Source organism: Eumetopias jubatus, unplaced genomic scaffold (genome assembly GCF_037043125.1).
Source record: "Eumetopias jubatus isolate StellerSeaLion01/CBP00866 unplaced genomic scaffold, mEumJub1_p1.0 scaffold_6, whole genome shotgun sequence".
Lineage (NCBI taxonomy): Eukaryota > Metazoa > Chordata > Mammalia > Carnivora > Otariidae > Eumetopias > Eumetopias jubatus.
The window spans coordinates 133085274-133100899 of NW_028274812.1; positions in this window are offsets into that span (position 1 = coordinate 133085274).

The window sequence follows — 15626 nt, forward strand, 5'->3', positions numbered from 1 at the left end:
GGAGGGTGGCTAAGGGTCAGGGAGGTAGTGAGTGTAGCACCCTTATGATGAGGTCAGTGCTTTTCAAAGAAGAGGAAGGCAAAGAATTCTCTCTCTCTCCATGAGCATGCACTGAGTAAAGGTCATATGAGTACACGGGGAGAAGTTGCCATCTGCCAGCCAGGAAGAAGGCCTTCACTAGGAGCTAAATTATCTGGCCCCTTGATCTTGGCTTCCAGAACTGTGAGAAATAATTTTATGTTGTTTAAGGCACTCACCCCATGGTGTTTTGCTATGGCAGGCCCAAGCCCACTCAGGCAGCACAGTTGAATGTGTGATATCTGGGAAACATCTGAATGGTGATTCTTAGTAGATATTTGAATACATAAATTTGGACTCCAGAAGGGAGCTCTTTGCTAGAGAAATAGATTTAGGAGTAGTCATTGAGTGGGTGGTAACTGAAACCATGAATTTGGATGAAGTCATCTGGAAAAGTGGAAAGAAGAAGAAAAGGGTTATAGGATGAAGCTGAGACAGGGAACCTTAAGGCACCCCATGAGAAACTGTTTTTATGTTTGTTTTTTGTTTTTTGCTCCTTTTCCTGCTTTTATTCTTGCTAGGGCCTGCATCTCTGCCTTACACAGGCCTTACAGAACAAATAATGTTGGTCCTCCTTGCAAAAGTCAAGGAGTTAATAATTTCTTTGCAGTCTGCAAACATACCAGAGAACACCTAAGGGAGTGACCGAGTGGGGCTGGCATACACATTTTCCAAGACCACTGACTCATTAAGACCTCTGGCTCCAAGGCATAAGTGACTTATGGAGGACACCTAAAAACCTGTCTTTGTTCTTGGATGCCTGAGAACACACGTGCATGGAACCACAACCCTCAATAAAAACCCCAGACCCCAAGCAAAGATGAGATTCGCTGTCTTTTCCTTTCTGAGTCTCCCAGATACTTTGTCCTTATGTATGCTCTCTCTATGTCTTTAACGAACTCTTCTCTCACTTCTTCTCAGCTTGCACTTGATTTCTATCCTGCATGAAGCCAAGGAGCCTCTTGGCTGGTCCTGAGGGACTCCCCTCTGGGTCCTTGGACACAGCTAGCCTGCATCAAAGCTGTAAACACCTACATTTTAGGGGTAGATAGAGAGGAAAGCCCCACAGAAGACCAAAAAGAGATGATCAGAGTGGTTGGAAGGACACGAAGACAGAAAGCACAGAAGCCAAAGGGGAGAATTTCACACAGAATGGAGTGCTTCATAAAAACTGGACCTCAGATGGATTGAGTAATGAAAGCACCATGCACATTGAGTGAGGCAGTGTGTAGGCAATTTCTGAGTGTAAAGAGAGTAAGTTAAGGTAGTGGATAGGTAGGGAGTCATTGAAATCTGAATTGTGGGTGACAAACTTGAGACACCACGTGTTAAGTGAGGAATTTACCTCGATGATAACTTTATAGGATGTCCCATCTATGTTGGTTGGAGGAATATGTGAAGCAGAAATGGCAACAAAGTGGACAGCTTTCTCCTTTTCTTAAAATATATGCGATTCCATATCCCCCTGGAAGAGAATACTGTTGGCTTTTAAGAAGGTCATAGCAAGAATATGTATTCCTCTTGCATAGATTGGAAAAATAAAGTGGGCATATGTCCCAGATATCCTAGTTGTGTTTTAGACAGCATTTGGATACTGATCTAGCATCGCTGTGCCTGGATCTTCTGAAAAAAAAAGAAAAAATTGAAAATGAGTGGTTAAGAGAACAAAGCTAGCTGTTTTGTTGGTCATGCTAAACGTACTATTGTTTTTTGAAAGCGTTAGGAGCATTGTAAGATAGTAGGAAGAAAGAACAGGCCAAAGAGACCAGGCGTTGGAGACCTCTCTTATCTTCCACGGCAGTTAATTAACCAGCTCAGGGAGAAGATAAAGGAGAAAGAAATGCTTAATAAATAAATAAATAAGACATGGGCATAGGGTCAAGCAGAGTACTTATTGTAGAAGGAGATGATTATTATAATTAATGGTGATACATATGGGTAATGTCAATTTGTGAAAGTTGTGCTCGTCTCTTATTTCTTCTATTCTTCTATCTTCCTCCCCTGGCCTCCTTAATAGGCCTCTGCTAACTCAGCTACTCTTCCCTGTTAACCTGGTGGCCCTGCTTCTGTCTTGGTATTTCTGGCGTGTGTGCATGTGCACGCATGTATGTGCATAGTTCTAAGTAGCTAGATACATAGCTGTGACAAACAGTTCTACAGACAGCAAGAATCCCTGAATAACAGAATGGGCTGGATAATATTCTTACTTGAGGGGCGCCTGGGTGGCTCAGTTGGTTAAGCGACTGCCTTTGGCTCAGGTCATGATCCTGGAGTCCCGGGATCGAGTCCCACATCGGGCTCCCTGCTCGGCGGGGAGTCTGTTTCTCCCTCTGACTCTCTTCCCTCTCGTGCTCTCTGTCTCTCATTCCCTCTCTCAAATAAATAAATAAAATCTTTAAAAAAAATATTCTTACTTGAATGTAATCCAAAATGCAATCAAGTTCATGGTCTCCTGTGACTAATAGGAGCGAACCCTTGCATCAAAGATGAAAGAGGAAGATGCTCTTCCCTTAATATTGACTACTGCACATTATCTAGCCTACGGAAGGATTCCAAGGGTTTTTAGAAATCAAAATTTCTAACATTTTATCTCTATAGGTGTTAGATTAAGGCCGAGAGAGGCTAAATTACAAGGTCACACAGCTGGACGGTGGCTAGGCCAGGATCATCACAAAGGTTTTTGAGTAACTTTACTGTTCCTCATTTCATGTGGCATACCTATGACTAGAAGAGACTGAAGACATTATTATGTGTTCAGACACATTTGAATATATTTTTTAAAAAACTTTGCTCTCACTACTAGAGCCTTCTATTTTTCATGCACAGCCATGGGTTCAAAGACCTATTTAGCTTTTACTTGGATATTCTTGGACAACAAAATTTTGTTATTTGTAGAGTATCAAGCTGTATCATTGAGATCCTTACAACTTTATCTTTCTATATCCTAACTTTTAAAAGCTTTTTGGGGAGGGGCGCCTGGCTGGCTCAATCAGAAGAACATGCGACTCTTAATCTCGGGGTTGTGAGTTCAAGCCCTACACAGGGTGTAGAGATGACTTAAGTAAGTAAAACATAAAAAAATATAAAAAGCTCTTTGGGGAAACTTTCAGGGTGATGATGAGGAAATAATATGGTTAGCTTGACATAGGCTCGAGTTCCCTTTGATAACCATGTCGAAGGAAAGATTCCTTAGGAGACAGGGTGGTCTCTGAGCTGGGAGGGGGAAAATTGGAAACAAAGGACCCTCAGAGGGGTCAAGCTAGAGAAAACTGCAGGGTCTCAGTGGCGAGGTCTCTAGGACCTCCTGCTTGGTCTCTTCTGGAGACTTTTGCTACCTTGCATATTCACCTTTGAAACCTGCTGTTCATTCCTTCCTTTAAATATAGCAATCATGTCCTAGATGCATGTCATTCTCTCTGATATGAAACAAATAGCTCATGTTCTTTGCTGGCATTGTTTCCTTTAGCTCAAGAAGGGAGTCCCATAGCAGGCCATGGGCTCGTTAGCCATAATTTCCCATCTTCACTCTTCCTTTCTACTTTCCACCAGAACCTGGAGCACCAAGTATCAAATAATTGATTTTCATGAATGTTTGTATTAGTTACTATTTTTTCCATGTACCTTTGCAAACAGCACTGTCGAAAGTTCTGACATTAACCACTTCTTAACTCTGTGGCTAGAAACAAATCACTCTGGCTTCTCAGAGTCTTTTTTTTTTTTCCTTTGTAAAGCTGGAAAATTTATACCTGATCTGCTGCTCCAATGGGATAAAGTGGGAAAGTGCCTATCATTTTCTGGTAAGTGTGATAAGCAGAATTCAAAGATGGGCCTTAACATTCCCACCTCCTGGTTTATATACCCTGTGTATTCTCCACTCCTTGAGTATGGGCAAGATGTGTGACTGTGACAGGATTTCACTGCTCTGAACCGATTACAACTCAGTTGACTAGTAGCTGAGCAAAAGGGTGGGCCTGGTCTAAGCAGGTGAACCTTTGAAAAAGAATGAGAGGCTTCCTAAATGAAGAATATAAAGCCAGAGAGATACTCCTGCTGGCTTTGAAGAAGTCAGCAGTCCTACTGTGAGCTGTCTATTGGGGGGGTGGGCCTGTGGATATGGCAAGGACTTGAGTGTGGCTCCAGGAAGCTGAGCATGGTCCCAGCTGACAGCTAACAACAAAGCAGGGATTTCAGACACACGGCTGCAAATACAAAATTCTTCCATCCTCTGAGGGACCTTGAAAATGGATTCTTCTCCAGGTGAGCTTCCCAATGAGAATGCAGCCCAGTCAACACCTGATTCCAGCTTGGTGACGCCATGAGTGGAAAGCCCAGCTAGAGGCTGTACTGGAATTGTGGCCCATGGAAGCTGTGATAATAAATTGGTATCATTTTAAACCTAGTCCTTATTATGTAGCAGCAGAACCTAATACAGCTACTCGGTACTGAACACCAAGAGGTGAGGGGTGAAGGAAATGGAGATTCTCTGTTCTCTCCCTCCCCCTGCCCTCAATAGCTAGGGCACAGGTGTGGCCAATCAGACGTGTCCACCTGGAACTGTGAATCTATAGAGAGGGACACAAAGACCGAGAGACTATTAGAGGTCTCCCTCTGAGGCCAGAGGCAGTGGCAGCAGAGCTTAGCACAGTTTCCAGACAAGATGTGACCGTGATCTGACTGGTCAAGCCACATGAAACCAGGTCCCCTTAGTTCCTGACTATGTTCCATGCTTTGGGGCTCATGTAAATTCTGTGAACTGTACGCTGCCCTTCTAATGCATTTATTCCTGCTGCAACTAGCCAGAAACTAGCTTCTGTTATTTGCCACCAAGAACTTGGATTATTATAGATCATACATGTAAAAATACCTTGTAAACTATGACAAATACCATAAATGTAATATGTTATTTTAACTTTTTCTCTGCCTTCACTTTTATTCAGGCTCACACGTGTGACCTTAGGTCCTCTCTGAGCTGCTATAATTCTTGGTGTCATTCTGCATGTTGATATTCCAATAAATAAGTGTACCTTTATTCTAATAAATAAATGGGACTCATAGGTAAGTCTTTGTGAAAACAAAAGGACTATTATCAAAAAAAACAAAAAAACAAAAAATTGAGGAAGAACATTTAGGCTTAAAGAGAGGGACCATTTCCTGGGAGCTTGAGTGGTTTAGGTTTAAAGGACTTGCCTCTGGTCAAACTTGAAGGTCAAATGGAGAAACAGGTGTCTGCTACAGTGGGGGTCTCCAGGGAAGACGTGTCCTTGACCGTCCTTCAGAATGGGCTTGAGTCTTGGAAATCTATATTCCAATTGGTTTACATTCCCCTCTAGGGTTCACATCCTCACCTGTAAAGAACCAGAAGCTTATGTGTATCTTCTCAAACTCCCTGCATTCCTGCTACTGACAGGTGGGAAACCAATGAAATGAGAAAGAATAAACACACAGGGGCACCTGGGCGGCTCAGTCAATTAAGCGTCCAACTCTTGATTTCGGCTCAGGTCATGATCTCGGGGTTGTGAGATCAAGCCCCGCATCTAACTGCACGCTCAGCACAGAGTCTGCTTGAGATTCTCTCTCCCTGTCCCTGTGCCCCTCTCTCTGAACTAAATAAATCTTAAACACACACACACACACACACACACACACACACACAAAACCCCTGCATTCATCAGGTTGTCTCAGGGGCCTTCGGGTGTGGCTGGGCAAAGGGCTGGAGTTGGGCCGCCCACCACGTTCAGTCCTTGCCGCCATGCTCTTGGATGAAATGTTGGGGTTTGAGGCTATAACAAGTCTGAGAGCACCTGAGAGCAAGTTTATCTGTTTTGACTAGCTAAGTCCAGGGCCCTCGGATCGATTTACATCTGGCCACTGGGGCTCTGGGAACCCTTTGTGCAGAAGGGCCTCTGCCTTTTAAGGAAAAAGACTACAACCATGACCTTCTCCACTCACCATATTTGCAGACTAGTCTGCAGCAAGGGGAAATAGGGCGTTTGCCATGATTCCTGGCAAGAGAGCAATGGTGAAGTGGAAGGCCTAGTTGGGGCTGGAAGCAGTCAGGGACGTCTTGTCTGTGGAGCACAGAGTAGGTGGTGGGAAGAAGGGGAGTTGGTGGTGGTGTGGTGCTGTGCTGAATAGCTTCCCAGCGTACTGACCTGAGGACTTCATTTAAGCTCCTAAACAGAGAAAAAGCCGTCAACATGACCTCAACAGAGAAAGCTATAAAAGTGAATCAATTTAGCAACCTCGGGTAGTGGTTTACCTGTAACACTTGGAACAGAAATGGGGAGAGTGCCAGAAAGCCAGTGGTCCAGTGACAATGGGAGGGGCAGAGCACATGGGAGCTGGAGGAGCAGAGCAAGGGCGGGAAGTGGCCCGCCCACCTCACTGGCATCAGGCCGGACAGTGGAGGGTAGGTAGAGGGGATCAGGCTGGGGGCTGCCTCAGACGTGGCTCTGGGCAGGGTCACAGCTGTCCTGGAGGATCCTGTTAACCTAGGTTCTCCACATTGACTTGGCATTAATGGTTCATCCATCAGCATAGGAGAAGGCTGAGCGTGGCCAGGGGACTGGGCAGCTTTTGAGCACCGTGGCATCAATGTGGTCACTTTCTTTACAGGTGCAGCCTTGGCTGGGAATAGAGTTGTGTGCCAACTGCTGCAGCAGAACCAACCTCCCATCAACCCCTTTTGGTTGCTATGAGATCAGAGGAGCTATGAACATGGCCTGCAATTGAGCGAGGCCTTGTAACTTTCAAATTTCCTACGAAAAGGATGCATTCCACTGAGGATAATATAATTTTAGTGTTTCAAGACTCCAAAGAGAACTAAAAATAGCTAAACAAAGTTTAAATTATGTTTCCTGGTTTATATAAAAATGGATATGGTTGTAAGTGAGGCACTTTATGTTTAGAACAATTGATGGCCAGTTTATACACATGGTTCACTTTGTTCATAGTATGAAAAAGTCAGAGCTGCAGCATTTAAACTAAAAATCTGAAAGCTTCCATGACAGAACAGGGCATGCTGGTATTTGCAAATACTTGGACGATTTACTGGAACCTGACATGATTGGCACCAGATACTTTTCGAATGGACATTCTGATCAGTGGCTCTGGGCAAAGCTTCAGTATGGCTGAGAAAGGGAAGTTTCTAACTGAGCGCTCTCCAACCTACCAGGGAGTGACCAGTTGGCCAGGAATGAAAAGAACCATGGTGTGAACAAGCCGAGGGCAATACAATATATGTTGTATCTTCGAATCACCACAACATGATGTTAGGTATTAATATCCCCTTTTTACAAGTTAACAGTCACATACCTAAGTTAGTAGGTGGTCGAACAATGATGATGGTGATGATGAGGATGACAATGAAGGTGAGATCCTACTTATCATGCTTTTCTGGTTACAGAATAAATTATCGTGATCTCATTTGATCCCTATAGTACACAGGTGATGCATGTTTTGTCATGATTGTTTTTATTTCTTGTGTAGGAAAACTTGGACCAAAACTGCTTTTTTTCAAAGTAAGTATTGAAAGTAATATTCGTACTTGTGGCAGATCCACAGATTTTTTTTTAGCTGTGTGTCATTAAGCAAACTACCTAACTTCTCTAAACCTTAGTTCCTGGCACTGACTTTCCAGAGTACAAGGAATGAATGTGATAATCATTGTAAACTGTTTTTGTATTGTTAGGGCTCAATAAATAATAACTATTTAAAATTCATTATCATTAGGGATGCTTGGTTGACTCAGTCAGTTAAGTGTCTGCCTTTGGCTCAGGTCATGATGCCAGAGTCCTGGGATCGAACCCCAAGTCGGGCTCCCTGCTCAGCGGGGAGCCTGCTTCTTCTCCCTCTCCCTCTGCCTGCCACTCTGCCTACTTGTGCTCTCTCTCTGTCAAATAAATAAATAAAATCTTAAAAAATTAAAATAAAATTGGTTATCATATCAAGATTCAAAAATCCTTGGGCCTTTGTCATGGGGTTTATTTTACAAAATTGCCAAAAAGATGTTCATATCCTTGAAATGTACCATGGCATAACCAAGACAAGCTGGATTGAAGCTAGATTGTCTGCTTATATATTTTGTGTTTTTATGCTTTCTCCTCAATATATTAACTCAAGAAATACATAGTTAATGCTTCCTGTGTACCTTTAATTGTGCCATGTATCAGAGATGAGCCAATGCACCAAACCTGGTCCTGCTTTCAAGAGCTTACAGTCCAATGGGGCAGTCATTTATGTGAATAATCCCAGTACAGTGGGGTGAGCGCATTTTGACCCAGCAGTTCCACTTCTAAGTACTTTCCTAGGAGAAAAGAGACAATGGTTCAACATGTATCCATAAAAGTACTTGTATAGGACTGTTCATTGCAACTTTATTTATAATGGCTCAAAATGTAATTGATCCAAATGTCTAACAGTAGGAAAGTGGAAAACCAGATTGTGTTATATCTGTACACATGAAAAGCAACAAAAAGGATGAAACCTGGATGCAAAGATATGGTAACTTCAAGAACATCATGCCCATGCTGAGGATAAGAAGCCAGACACAAAAGAGTACATCCTATGTAATTTATATGAAATTCTATATAGATAATACTAATCTATGGTGAAAGGAATCAGAAAAGTGGTTGCTTGGAGTTGGAGGAAGGACAGGTATTGACTGGGAAGAGGCATGAGAGAGCTTTCTGGAGGGATGGAAATCTTTTCTATCTTGATGGAGGGAGGTGTGGAATAGAATACACAGGTGGATGCATTTGTCAGAACTCATCAAACTGAACATGTAAGATGTGTGCATTTCACTGTATATACATTCTACCTTAATACACAAAAACCTCTGTAGTCTTTTATGTTTTTACACTATTATAAATGGTATTTTTTCTTTAAATTGTTTATTGTTATGTTAATCAACATACATTACATCATTAGTTTTTGATGTAGTGTTCCATGATTCATTGTTTGTGCATAACACCCAGTGCTCCACGCAGAACGTGCCCTCTTTAATACCCACCGCCAGGCTAACCCATTCCCCCACTCCCCTCCCCTCTAGAACCCTCATTTTGTTTTTCAGAGTCCATCATCTCTCATGGTTCGTCTCCCCCTCCGACTTACTCCCCTTCATTCTTCCCCTCCTGCTAGCTTCTTCTTTTTTTTTTTTTCTTAACATATATTGCATTATTTGTTTCAGAGGTACAGATCTGTGATTCAACAGTCTTGCACAATTCACAGCACTCACCATAGCACATACCCTCCCCAATGTCTATCACCCAGCCACCCCATCCCTCCCACCCCCCCATGACTCCAGCATCCCTCAGTTTGTTTCTTGAGATTAAGAATTCCTCATATCAGTGAGGTCATATGATACATATCTTTCTCTGATTGACTTATTTCACTCAGCATAACACCCTCCAGTTCCATCCACGTCAAAAATCTTATTTTCCAAATATTTGCTATTAATATGTAGCAAGACAATGACTTTTTATATGTTGGCTTTATATCATCTAACATTGATAAATTCACTCATTCATTCTGGTAGCTGGTTTTTTATGTAATTTTCTCTGGGTCTTGAATGTGGTAAACCTCTTTCAACCTTCCATTTCTCTTAACTACCCACTTATGTTTCCCATTTGTGTCTACATTTCGGGTAATTTCTTTTGATCTGTCTTGTTCTCTGTAGTTTGTTGATTCCACTCTCAAACTCACCCATTGAGTTTTTAATTTGCATTTTTGTGTTTTTCATTTCTAGATGTTCCATTTGTTTATTTTTCAAATCTGTTAGGTCACTTTTCCCCTCCCCCACCCCTACTCCGGTTCCTGTTTACTGCAGATATTTTTAATTCTAATTTCTTTAAACATAGCTATATGTTTATATAACATATATATATGTGTGTGTGTGTGTGTGTGTGTGTGTGTGTTATAAATTGCCTCTGATTATTCAAAATACTGAAGTCTTTCAGGATCTACTTAGTTAGTGTTTTTTTTTCTGCTGGTTTTTTTCCTTGATGTTTATAACTTATTTTCTTGTGGCTTGGTTACCATGACTCTGCACTGCTCACTATCTATGAGACATGACTTTTGGTGGTTACTGTGGCTTAGGTGAAGGAGCTCTTCTCCAGGTTTGCATTTGCTTCTGCCAGACATTTGGGGACACTACCTCTCTGTAACCAATTCAAATTAAGTCATGGCTTAAAGTTTTCTGAATCACTCCTAGGTTTTTAATTTAGGTTATAATTTCTCAGGGGGCTGATCTCTGGGTAGTTCTACCTAGAGACAGAGTATGTGTGTGTGTGTGTGTGTGTGTGTGCGCGCGCTTCCCTCCCTCCTTTGCTCTATTCAACATTAAGACACTTCTATCTTGGGAGGTTTTTTTGAGGGGGGAGAAGCAGGTAGTTTTACTTCAGATTTATCTTTATTCTGAGAGTTCTTTCTTTGGGATTCTAGGTTAACATAAGAGACATGTCTAATATTAATCTTTCAGCCTGGTGGACACTAAGCTTTGACTTCTGTCCATCCTTCTTACTTTGTAAGGTCTTTAAAACAGTTACGTAAGTCCCCAGCATATGTCTTCAGGGCAAAAGGATTTTGTTGCTTTTCTTGCCTTTATGGGTTCTTGGAGTCTCTTAGACCTTGGTCTGATAATTTCTTATTATCTTGTTATTTCTTTGATGTTTTTAAAGAGATTAGAAAATTATTGTTTTCCATTATTTTTAGTTGATTTTAACAGGAGGGTTGGTTAAAATGTCCTGGCCCTTTTTTATTGGAAATGGAGGAAAATGAAATTTGAAATACTATTTAATAGGCTCTTCTTCATAATTTCTAAGTATAAAAATAATCCTCTAAATTGGTAAGTTTCACTATATAAAAATTTAAAATTCTGCATGGCAAGAAATAAAGGACATAAAAAAGAAAGAAATCATAAGGAAGAAGGAAATAGACATTCAACAAATAAGGAAAAGTATTTGAACTCATATAAAGAAGCTCAAACTCAAGAGAAAGGACTTATAGTGTTAATATAAGTAGAGCTCTATATTATGGTTGATTGATGCATAACAGATTATCCCCAAGTTTATCAGCTTAGAGCAACAAACATTTCTTACCTCTCAGTTTCTGAGGTTCAGGAATATGGGAGCAGCTTAGCTGGATGGTTGTGGCTCATAGTCCATCATAAGATTGCAGTCAAGACTGCAGTCAGCAGGGGCTGTGGTCTCATTTCAAGGCTCAGCTGGGGCTAGAGGGCCCTCTTCAAAGGTAGTTCATGTGACTCTTGGCAGGAAACCTCAGTTCCTCACTGGCCACTTGTTGAAGGCATCAGTTCCTCACCACCTGGACGTCTCCATCAGCAGCTGGCTGACATTGCAGCTGGTTTTGCCCCAGAAAGGTGACTCAAGAGAGAGTCACCAAAAGAGAAGCCAAATGTGTTTTGTAAGCTAACCTTGAAAATGACATACCATCTCTTCCGCCATATACTGTTTGTCACTGAGGCCAACCTGCTACAGTGTAGGAAGGGACTATGAATGAAAGTGGATAGCAAGAGGCAAAGGTCATTTGGGGTGTCTTGGAGACTGCCCACTACAAACTGCTAAAGTTTAATTCAAAATAAAAAACCCACACAAAAAAATGAACAAAAGATGTAAAAGTCTATGCATATAAAATACACACAAATAACACATATTAAGATACATCTGAAACATATAAAAGGTGTTCAACCTCATTCAAAATAGGAATAATGTCAATTAAAACTATACCAAGATGCTATTTCTACCATAAGATTGTATAACCCACTGCGTTGTTGAAGATTTGGGGAAATAGGGTCTCATATTTTGTCGGCAAAGATAAATATAGGTGAAATTTCTATGAAGACTAAATTGGCAATAACTATCAAGAGTAGAAATACACATTTCCTTTGATCTGAAATTTCTACTTCTAGGAATTTATCCCAAGTATTATCTGGCACACGTGCAAAATGATGCCTGTATGAAGATCTTTATTGCAGCATTGACTTATAATAGCAAAAGATTGGAAACCATCTGAATTTCCATCTAAAGGGAACTGATTACATAATTTATGGTAATATACATATAATGGAATTCTATGCATTTCTTAAAAAGGAATGAGGCAGACCTCTATGCCGATTTAGAATTTTCTCCGTCATATACTGAAAGATGTGAAAGCAAGGTGCAGAACAGCATGTTGCCACTTGTGAAAAAAACATATATGTATACGCTTGCACATGAATACATTATCTCTGGAAGCATATGTAAGAGATTGGAATTGTAGTTGCTTTTGTAGAGGGGAATCGGGTGGCCAGAGAATAAGGGTATGAGAGAGACTGACTTCTTATGCATTCATTAATGTACGTTTTGAATTTTATAGTGTGTGCATTAACTACTCGAAATAACTTTTTAAAATACATTTTTAAAAAGCATATGGTAATAAATTGAAATGATGGTGCTTAAACTAAGCTGGTGTCAATAGAAACACAGAGAGAGAGAATTAGTAAGGCATGGTGGATAACTGTCTTGGTGAGTGGGAGAAGGAAGAGTTCAAAATGGTGCTCAGATTCCTGGTACAGGCATCCAAGTGGATAGAAGAGAGAGAACCTAAAAGCATATCTCTTAGAAGAAATTTCTGTTCCTCAAAAAGTTTAAAATAGAGCTATGATCCAGCAATTGCACTACTACATATTTACCCCAAAGATACAAATATAGTGATGTGAGGGAGCACATGCACCCCGATGTTTATAGCAGTGATGTCCACAATAGCCAAACTATGGAGAGAGCCCAGATGTCCATCAACAGATGAATGGGTAAAGAAGATGTGGTGTATATATATAATGGAATATTACTCAGCCATCAGAAAGGATGAATACTTACCATTTACATAGACATGGATGGAACTGTAGAGTATTATGCTAAGCGAAATAACTCAATCAGAGAAAGACCATTATCATATGGTTTCATTCATATGGAGACTATAAGAAACAGTGCAGAGGACCATAGGGGAAGGGAGGAAAAACTGGATGGGAAGTCATCAGAGAGGGAGAAAAACAATGAGAGACTCTTAACTATGGGAAAGAAACTGAGGGTTGCTGGAGGGGACATGGGTGGGGGGATGGGGTAACTGGGTGATGGGCATTAGGGAGGGCATGTGATGTGATGAGCACTGGGTGTTATATGCAACTGATAAATTATTGAACTCTACCTCTGAAACTAATGATGGACTATATGTTGGCTAATTGAATTTAAAAAAAGAAATTTCTGTAGTTAATAAAATTATCAAGTTTTATTTAAAACCCCCCACATTTTTAAAAATTCAAGGTTATTATTTTCTATATTGTACCATGAACTTCTTGCAATTAGAAATGATATGGTGATTAACATAACATAATAAAAAAAAGAAAGAAGTGATACTTTAAATGTCCTTGTATCTCTTATAGTACCTAGTATAGTATTTGACTTTTTTAGATACTCAGTAGATACTTGTTAGATAAATGTCTTAAAATGAAATTTGTAAAAATGTGTTTCATCTTTTCAGAAAGTAGATTAAATAATTGCCTAGATTTGTGCAGAGTGTGAGCATCAAAGAGATTGAAAAGAAAATATTTTACCATCTCTTTACTTGAGGGTGAAGGGGCCAAGGTGGAGAAAAGATGAAGTTTATGCAGCAAGTTGCTAATTAGAACAAGGCATAGAACTTTTAAAACACAAGATAATTTGTTTTAAGATCTCTAAAAAAGGGGGGAAAGCCAGTCTAGCCAGCAGAGGGCTCTCATCATTCCATTTAATTGTAGGCTTAGAATTATTAATGAGACAAAGACAAATGCTGGTTGAAGACCAGCAGAGAATAAATATCCTCCCCCACCCCATTAAATTTATACTACCATTGTAAGGACATCCTGTCAAGTCATCTTATTACAAGATGAGGGAATTGAAACTCAGCAAATGTGCTTTAAAGACTACATTTCCAAATGTCAAGGATGGCATCCTTGTCTCGTGTTAATTGAAAACTGAATTTATCTCTAGTACCCTATAACATGAGGATTGCTTGGAATTTTCCCATATGTTGGATGGCAAGAAGAAAGGAAGTTGTAATGGTCTGTGTCCCCTAATGTAAACCTATCTAAAGCAGTGATGTTTGTTGAAATTTCAGTGCTTTATGAAGACTTAGAGGGTTCTAAAAACTAGGATTACTAGAGTCTATGCATTTACAATTTTTCATCACTTTTCCCATTTTTATTCTGCTGGGTCATATGGAATGGTCTCTTATTTATACTTGAAGTCAGGGAATTATTGGAACCTTCTGTTGATTTTGTGAAGTCACTCAGACAATAAGTTAGTGTCCCTCCCATTAAAATCTTCTGACCCCGGGTGCCCTCATCATCTGCTTTGTCCTCTGTGATTTAACACTGAATCTGCCAGGATCGTACATATAACTTATAAATATCCTTCATCGGATTAATAGAGGCTTTGAGTTAAGAGAGCAGTGAAGGACATGTATGTTCATTGATTTCCAGACACTGGGCTGTACTCTTGGTCCATTATGACATTCCATCCATCCATTACAGTGACTCTAACACAAGGTATGTATTGTACCCTCAATTTATAGATGAGGAAGCCCAGCTCTGAAGGTTGAATGAGTCACCCAGAATGGTAAATGCTGTGGAAATGGGACTAACTGGATTTTGCCTGCCTATAGAGTTCATGCTCTTTTTGACACTGCATTGTGCCCTGTAATATGGACTCAGACTTCGGGCTTTATCTCTGACTACCACCCTTCCCCCAAGCCATTCAAGGGATCTTGGGTGGGGCTTTAAGGCAGTGTGTTCTATAGCCTCTGCAGTGTCTACTGGGAATGTGGTTTAATGATGGTTACAACAACAGTGCAAAGCCCCTCTCCAGCATCTTCCCAACTGTCCATCAACCATAGTGGACATAGCAGACAGTGATGAGACCCATGCAGGTCTTTTGCAGTAACAGCCTTGGTAGGACCATGGCTGCTCTTCTAATTCCAGCTACTAATGATCTCTGACGCTGGGACAGCCTGCCAGTAAACACAGGTGGGGTTAATGAGCCACCCAATCAGTACTTGTGCTCCTTGCTGTGGATTTTACGTATTGACCATATGCGTTGAGCTTGTATAATAAAGATCTTTACTCATAGGAGGAAGGCACAATGGCCCATGGTCAAGAGGACATATGCTTCTGGGTTTGCGCACACTCCTTCACACCTTCTCACCCAAGTCACCTGGAAGGCAGTGTTAGATGAGCAGGATGGTAGCGTGAGGCTGATTGTAAGATCTATAACCATGGAGGACAGGAGTCTTTAATAGCTCAGTCAGGAAGCCACACCCAACACCACGGCCTTGCGAGGATCATTAGCACATGGGAAGATATGCCAGGTACAGATGTGCACAGGGAGTCCAGCCCCAGTCCCATCTAAGGCAGAGGATTATGAAACCCCATCTCCCCTTAAAGTCATGTGTGGAACAGTCTTGCAAGGTAATTTTCAAAGCAACACTCCAACACTAGGGTTTTCTTTCTGAAATCTGTT